The sequence below is a fragment of the Pinus tabuliformis genome, chromosome J, assembly GCF_031772625.1.
Source record: "Pinus tabuliformis cultivar Carrire ecotype Pingquan chromosome J, CPIR1, whole genome shotgun sequence".
In the NCBI taxonomy this organism is placed as follows: domain Eukaryota; kingdom Viridiplantae; phylum Streptophyta; class Pinopsida; order Pinales; family Pinaceae; genus Pinus; species Pinus tabuliformis.
This window is the reverse complement of record NC_142295.1, coordinates 1,188,753,120-1,188,762,806: the sequence shown is the minus strand read 5'-3', so window position 1 is coordinate 1,188,762,806 and position 9,687 is coordinate 1,188,753,120.

The following is a 9,687-nucleotide window of genomic DNA, read 5'->3' as shown; positions in this document are numbered from 1 at the left end:
GAAGTTGTGCATGTCTTGTTGCGTTGTGTGTTCCTAACAGAGTTGGGGCTTCCTCCCATCTAACTTGGGACTCACTCCCACCCTCTCCCTCTACGGTGAAAGAACCATTGACATAAGTAACACTAGCAATCACTAGGCACATGAACCTCACTACTCGAACACAAAGCAGACCACTCTCCTGTGCTATCAAGCAAGAGCTAAGGAAAATATTTAAGATAATGGAAACCGGGCCATCATACCATATGGGACTCCCACACCAAACGGTGTAAGGTCTAGTTAGGACTTCATACCGAGGTGATCCCTTGAATGTTGGCGGGTCTAGCACCGTCAACAGATCTATTATACAAAACTTTTCTTCAAAATGCAAAGCCTACGAACCTGATCTCTCTCTTTATCTTTTGGAAACTTGTGGAAAGTCTTCACTCTATCAAATGACTTGGTTAAATGGGGTTATTGAAACCTTAATATTTTAAACATGTGCTACTACTTTGCTTCCCTTTAAGTACACTAGTAGCACGAGGAAGCCTTCTTTTTAATGCTTTTTTAAGTAATGAGTAGTCGAACCTTAAATAAAATACAGTTTAGAAGGTATGTAGCCATGAAATCTCTTCTGAGACATAAGCTACCATCACCGGCACTATTTTTATTTCATTCAGCATGTAAATTTTTTTCAATATTTTCTATTTATTAATTGAATTTTAGTTTCGTTGTATCCCTATGTTTCTGGTTTAAATCTATATTTCATTTCATTCCTTGATAAATCCAGATCAAATGTCCATAGGGAAAGGTGTTGGACTCTAAACTATCATGTTAATGAAGACATACGGGACTATATTTCGTATTTTAGCACCCCAACTAGATCAATTTGGGTACATGTTGGTTGTGAATGTTTACTGGCTCACCAGGGTATTGTTGGGTCACATTCTTTAGTGCCAATCATTAACAAGAGAGCTCAATCAGGTTCACCAAGATGGAAGAGGAAATTGATAGCATCAATGATAAACTCACTACTCTCATCAAAGGCTCATCCAACCATTGTTTCTCTATGGATGAGAAGACTACTTATCTAGCTCCATAGACTAAAGACTTGATCCAGTAGTCCCAATGTTTCATCAAGGTTTTCATTATAGTTTCTATAGCTTTTCAAATTTTATTTTGTCTATGTTTATTCAGGTTCAAAATATTGAGCATATTTCCATGTATTTTTTTAAAATATGATGCTTTTTTTAAACGAAGTCGAAGCAACCTCAAAATTTTGAACTTATGTTGTTGGTTTGGCCTTCCATGATGAAAACTAAAATTTTTTTTTTGGACTATGTAACTCTCTTTTGTAGCGATATAAAGTGAAAAACATCATATATATATATATATATATATATATATATATATATATATATATATATATATATATAACAATTGAAAAGGTAAATTATTATGCATAAAACATGTTAAAACATTTCAAGTAATCTGACTATTTTACATAGTGGCACTTTCTTCACATATATTTTTTTAGCAATTTTGTATAAAACGTAATAGTTCTTTCCTAGAATCTCAAGTTTAAATTGTTTAGTCTACACAATCCAAGCACTGAAAGGAATATTCAAGACATTGTATCCATTTATACATTCAAAAATGTAATTTAAACAATAAAAAAATTACATACACTACAAATTTATGAAGAGTCAAAAAAGATAAGAAGAGTAAAAAAAAATAAAAATTCTTGAGGTGTAAACCATTTTTCAAGTTTTACACTACAGAAAAAGTTAACATATTAGGAAATTTGATTCCAGTGGACTCTTAGTAGATCCATGATTAAAATAAATCTACACCACTTTAAAAAACTATCCTTGCACATGATATTTTACTTTAGAATTTAGAATTTATTGAATATTGATTATCGATATTTAAATATTTTATATTGTTCTTGTAATCATTAGCCTAAATTATATATTAATTTATATATATATATATATATATATATATATATATATATATATATATATATATATATATATATATATATTAATTTTTGGCTTTCAATTACTACAAAAGGTGCTTACAATTTGTGTTGACCATAATACTAGTAATTTGTGGTTGACCACACTACTGATCTTTGTATTGGACCATATTACTGGTCTCCCTGTAGGGAAACTAGACTAGAGACTAGTAATATAGTTTTAATGTCTTGAGATTGTAAGTATGGTGCCTTATAAAACGATCTGATAAAAAAAACCTGCAAATTTCTACATAGTGCCTCTATCTTGCCTATATTAGGGAAATTACACAACATTGAACCTATACCAAAAAAGTTAAGAGGCTAAAGGGAGCTGAGTCCATGATTTTCACTCGTCTAGTTAAAAGTGCCCTTGGTTAATTAATAGCTAATCTGCTTCAAATAAAAAGAATAAGAAATAGATTAAAGGTTTGAAACTAACCAAAGTGTAAAAATGTTATATTTTAAATAGATATAATGTCAATAGTAATTTTTTTTTATGATAATAAAAATTATATAAGAAAAAAAGATTAAACTGATTTAATATAAATAGTAATTTAAAATACTTTATACATTTTTATGTCTTTATTTTTTAAAATATATAGATTTATATTTGATTTTTAAATTGAAATCAAAATAATTTTATATTAATAAGTCAAAACATATTAAAAAATATAATTTTTTTAATAATAAAATATATAATCAAAATTACTAAAAAAAAAATATAACTGAAATTTAAATTATAAAAATTTTATTTTAATTATTTTTTTATTTATATCTAATTTTCACTTAAAAAATTTATAATAATTATAATAATAATAAAATTATAGACATAAACCTGCAACCAAATGCTAAACAAATTTCCGTTCAAGGACAAGCTGCAAACTTACCATTTTTAAATCAAAATATACTCCCGAATCCGAACTCTTTATTCCTCGCTGGATGGTCTCTCTTAACTCTGTTTTGACATATTGTGGGCTCATATGGTGGGCATGACTCAATATATGGGACTAATGCATCCGGTAATATTGCATGCTTCATCGGGTAGTTACATCACTAAGACATTTATTAATAGCCTCAAATAAATAATATTTTGAAAGGCTTCATGAAATGGATGTACATCATCCAAACCCATCTTGAGAAAACCACTCCAGTAGTGTATGCAACACTGAATTTAAAAACCTCAATGATTGGCCGGGTACGTTTCGTACAATCAATGTGTGTAAAACTAGTTGAACGAAACCATGGGAATAGTTCCCACCTTGGAGGATACATAAAAGTTGACTTTTGTTATCAGAACATTGGTTGGTTCTTGTGTTGGAGATTCATCCAATGCTTGTACCTCCTTGCCAATGATTCAACATCATAAGAATGCCAGGCTATATCCTTTGAAAAAATATTGCCAATGATTCAACATCATAAGAATGCCAGGCTATATCCTTTGAAAAAATACTATGTTAATGTTGGGTGGGCACCCATTATGAAACAATATCATGGCAGCTTCACCTTTAATCTCATACCTAATCACAAATAGATATGTGCTAGGCTATATCCTTTGAAACTTCACCTTTAATCTCATCCCTAATCACAAATAGATATGTATCAGCTGATTATTTTTCAGGCTTCTTACTTTCATTTGGAAGTATCTTTTAAGTGCTTTATCATTGTATACAAAAATAACAAGTGTTATTACATTTTTAGATGTTCGTGTTTGATCCTGTATTATGGAAAACTTCCTTCAAGGGGTAAATGTTGTACTTCTGCTTTGCAGGTTAGACCAAGGACATATTGTTTTTAGAGGGGTATGACCAATTTATTGCATTAACTAAGAGATAGAATATGCTCACAAAGAAATTTGTGTGGAATAAGTTGACTAAAAAATTTATCTGTGTTCTTGTTTTTTTTTATAGTAACCACTATTAATTTACATGTTAAATACAAAAGTATCTTTACTTTCTCGTGGTGAATTTCTATGGAATCAATCTTGATGGGAGCTTCGGTGTGGATTTATTTACTGGTATATAATAATTATAAATACATCATACAATATCTATCATATTGTTTGGCAAACTATATGATAAATCAATATTTTATGAAAAAAATTAGTAGAACTTAAAAGTTTTCGTCATAAGAAAGAGTCTTATACAATGGATCTACATAGGTCCAATACATGGGAAAGAAGTAAACTCAGGAGATAACAAAAGAAATTTCACAATGTTTATGTCTAGCTACTTTGCTTATAAGTAAATTATTTTGAGTTGTTACGGCATAAGTGTTGGAAAGTTTTATCTATTTATGAAAATTAGTTATAAAATAGATCATGAGTGTAAATAATATTAATTAAATAAATAAGGGGAAAATGATGGACCTAAAACCATTTTTATAGATTTACATTTTCTTTAATAGCTACAAGTGTGTTGAATATTTGGCAAACCTATATCCATCAAATATTTGATGTAAATATTCCTATGATATTCAACAAGCTTTCTGACATCTTCAGTTATTTGACAATCTTATGATAGATTATTGGACGTTATCTATCATAAGTTTGACATAATTTTTTATTCGACGTTATCTATCGTAATTTTGACATAGTTGTTCATGAGATAGTTGACGATTATGTGTTGAAATTAATGACTTATTTTGATAGGAATATCCAATGACCGAGTGTTGAATAACTGATGCTAAGATGTTCGTAAGATCATTTGAATAAATTACACCGATAAACTTTCTCACACACTTCCATCGGGTCTCTGACCAACTTATGTTAGAGTATTCAATGTCCACTATTGTAAATTTAATGTAAATATTTGTAAGATATCTAACGCACTTATGAAAACAGTCATTGGATCTCAAACCATTTTGTGTTATAAGGAATGTCCTCTTTTGATGAGAATATTTAATGACAAAGCGTCGTATATCCGAAGATAACACGTTTGTTGGATTATTTGATGAAATTACACTGACGAAACTGGGAGCCACACTTTGTTAGAGTATATGAGTCAGATATCTAACGACAACATGTTCGTCAGATTATCCGACAAAATTTCACTGATGAAACTGAGAGCCACAATTCGTTTGGAGTACTTTAGTAAATTTGTCAAAAAACTAATGTACAACCATTGAATTTTAGTGCATATGTACCAATGAGGGAGGTGATTCCTTCTTATGCTTTTACTTAGTTTCAGTTACTACAGATTTCTCATTTTTTTATTATTCTTTATTTCCACTTTGCCCCTTGGTTGTTGTATCTTCTTAAAGCTAACTTTATGGCGAATTTTTCTAAAGGAAGGATGTATGTAATTCCTACTTCTTTATCATATTGTGCTACATTAGGTTGCTTACCTATCCCTTCTAGGATTTCTTGGTGTGATATATCATGCTAGTGTTATTTGTATATGTGTGAGGTATGTGTATGTTGGCTACATACTCACACTTCAAATGAATACAGTAGTATTTTATAGTCTATTATGCTAGATAATTAATTAGTGGATAAGCTTGATTCATAAATAAGCTAGGATTAACTTTAATCTTGATTAGTGATTATTAACCCTTAATCCTCACTTATAATTAATAGATATATTTTAACATGATTCAATTAATAATTTAATTTATAAGATTCTTATGAATACATAGTTTTCAATTACTTTAAAAGGGTATTATTATTTTATTTCATTAATGAGAGGTGCTTCGGTGAATCGTTTAGCAAAAGTATTAATTAAGAGATAGATAGGTAGGTGGAGTGAATGGATAGGGAGGGGAAGCGGGGAAAGTGGATGAAGAGACTTGGAATGGGGAGGAAAGGAGGGACTTTTATTTTATCAATGGGAAGAAGAAGTGTGAGAGGGAGAGTCGAGAGATAAGAGAAAACATGGATAGGGTGAAGTTGAACTTGTATAGGGAATTTGGGACAATGGAGTTTGGAGTTAGGAAGTTATTGGATTGAGAATTTGAACACATAGCTACAATTTAAACTTGGTATTAGAGGGCCAGAGAATTTGTGGATATTTCATGGGCTAAGAAGTTAGCAAGGTAGCATATTCAGGAGCAACACAACCGACACATAGTAAATTAAATATTCTTCTCGTTGTTGATTAGATTATGTGAATTTTCATTAATCTAATTATTTGATATGTTTGTGATATGTTACAACATATATATAGTTGTTAAAATTGATTTTTTTATATATATTGTGAAATTTTAAATTTTTTATCAAAATTAAAATAAGTCTTCATCATCTTAATCACACTAAACCATTATTTCTTCACACCAAATAAATTATTATTCTTACCACCAAACAAATAATCAATTTGAACCTACCAAACAATCCTTACACTGTCAATTTCACAACCTGGAAAAAAAACTTCGAACATTTCCATTGACTATGACACTCACAAGCATAGATCCATACAATAATGGATCTATGTATAATAGTTTATTTATTAATCAAGATGTAAAATGAGATAGTTTGTGATGCCCATAAAAGCTCAACATCCAAAACAAACGCGGCTAGTTTTCCTGATGTGACTCTATAACTCTTCTTCTGCTATTAAGTAACATTATGATTTTGAAATACCATATACAAAAATGGAAAGAAAAGGCATAATTTCCACAAATCTAGAAACCGTGTTCTAATATTAACAAATTGTTAAAGATACGTTTTAACTACGTACCAAACTAGTTAAAAAAAATCAATATTAATTATCTAATTAAAAGACTTCATATCTCTAACAAATCTCCAATAATCTGATTAAATTTAACAAACTTTTAAACTTTAAAATAAAAGGATAGCGATAACAAACTCTGGACAGTGAAGGCGAGCGACTCATTCCAACACAATGTTACTTTCACAGGTGCTTGCGGGCGAAGAGTCGTCGTCGCTCTTGCATCTCAACGCTTCATTGGAGCAACTCCACAGGTACACTATTTATAAAGAGCTTACGATTTATTCATCAGAAGATGTACAGTTACCGTGAATAAGATGAGAGAATATTATTTTAACTACTTTAACATAATCTTTTTTAATGCACGCGAGTGCATGGACGATGGTTGGGGCAGTTCGCTGCCTCGATCTCCGCCAGAGTTTGATCTCTATTTGTTAGTTGAGCAGCAGCATATATATGTTTTTATGTAGTTTGTAATGTGAATGTAAAAATATGATGTAATAGTTGTTTATATGTACAAAAAGAAAAGAAAGACATTAATTTTTTTTCTGGGAACTCACCCCTCCCCTCTTAAAAAAAATCCTTTTTAAATTAAAATTTATTAAACATTAAAATAATATGAGATGCAATCTAGATTTTGTTTAAGAGAATATAAACTCACTTGACATGCAATTTATCTGATTTACTAATTGTTTTATGATTTGGTACGGAAAAGCTTCGTAATTACGGGATTTATAAAGCTTTTTCTCTGTATTCACACAAAAATTAGACAACTTAATTTATCTTAATCAATTGAAAATTTTATTTTGAAATTAAATTTCATTAAATGTTAAAACATTTAAAAAGATTGAAATGCAATCCGGGGACATATAACATCTAATAAAAATACAAAAATATATTCCTCTTTGTATCCATGTCTTCTATTTCGTATTCCTCCCTATGATAATTGTGATGTAATTTATATAGTGTTATTATTTGATTATATATTAAATAACATTGTTTTTATTTTACCTATAATATTTATTTATTATTTTTATTGAAATATAAAAGTATATATTAATTTTTTATAATGACGACGATGATGGCTCACATTTATGGTTTTTTATTGAATTTTTTTATTAAAATACTTTTAAATTATTATATGAATTATATTGTTACTATCTTTAGGAATTGTGAATTGATATTGATACATATATAAAAATATAAAAGAGAATTATTTTTATATTGAATTTTTTTCAGTAAAGAATTGTGAATTGATATTGATACATATATAAAAATATAAAAGAGAATTATTTTTATATTGAATTTTTTTCAGTGTTATAAATATTACAAATTTATAAGAAATTTAATTTAAGAATTGTTTTTTAGCTATGAAATTATGGGATTTTGTCTTTATTTTGAAAATATTATTTTTTTTTTTCATTTTAATCAAAGTACAGAGATATTTTTTAATTTTAAAATTAAAATTTATTATTTTTTTCTTTAATGGTATCTTAATTTTCCTAATATTCTATTTTTTATCTTACTATAATTTCTCCTTGAATTTATCCAGAATACAGTTCTTAATATTACTGTTCCCCTTGCATAGAAAAATGATAATTTTATTTCGTTGAATTATCATAATATAGTAATTTATTATTATTATTATAGATTGAAAGATTAATAAAACAAAACAACAACAAAATTTCATAAAAATAATGACACGTAAAACAAATAATGATCTTTTATTTTTATTTATATTTATATGGAAAATAATTTTATGCAATGACCTTCTTGAAATATTTTCCAAAAGATAACCGTAATCTTGTGCGTTTCAACTTTCAATCATAGGGTGACATAGTTTGTTTTAGAAACCGTACGCACAGCTCCTGTTAGATTTAAGTCACAGGGGAAGGCAGCGTCCATTAATGTCAAGGCTTCGGAACGGAAGCCAACAACAATGGTCTTGACTCCGTAATTCTAATGGTAAGATGCTCTAAAACTGGGGCAATTTGGCCGTATCTAGGACTGTGGGAGTTATATGAGTTTGTTTTGTCATTTATATATGAGTCACTCAATGATATATTTAAAAATATAATGTACAAATATATATAATCTTTTTTGAATTGAAGTATTAAGAGTTTTCATAGTACATTATATTCGATATATTTTTTAGGGTTTATATTACATATTAATTTTTTGAAATTCAATTGCGTTAAACAAATGATTCATCTATAACTATTTATATTACTATTACATAAATAGATTTTGCTCTTAAAAATACTCTACACCCTGCAACCAATTGATTTGAAATAATGCTAATTGTTAACCATCCTTTATTATCTCCTATGCACCCATGTGTAGACTGTCCTTGGGACTCTGCGTGGTGGATCCACTCATTTGAAGAGCAGTTGTCGTTGAGACTCTGCGTGGTTGCTAATGCGGAGTTAAGCCGTACACACAATCCAAAGCAACACAATTATATTCATTATATAACTGGAATTGTAATCATATCCTGACGACAATAAAAGTTACAACGGCAGCTTAGAAGAATTGACCGTTGTAACAGCAGAGGATTGCGGTAGAGAGATAAAATAACCTAACAACAAACCCAAGGTTCAGAAACTTGCAAGTTGGCTACATGTGGATCTCTGCGTACCCTTACAAATATTTTGTGAACAGTAGTCGGCGTGCCTTGGACGATCAACTGACACTGCGAATACACGACATTTCTTTCGAATATTTCGAAGCTGCTGCAGACAGACTACTGCAAAATCCCTGCAGTCATTTGACCACTTTGAGAACTTTGAGGCTTTTCGCTTTTTCCCCTATTCATCTGAGCCTTCCATCATTGACATCACACCTTTCTCTTTGTATGGAGAGGTGGGTGGTGATTTGAGTAACCACAATTTACTTTGCAGAATACCTCAATTTGGTATTTGGTAATTTTTTTTAATCCACAAATAGAGTACGCTCAGGTTCTTAGCCAAATCCTTGGCCGCCTTTTAAATACTAAATATTTGCACTTTGAATTAACAGATCAAACAACCA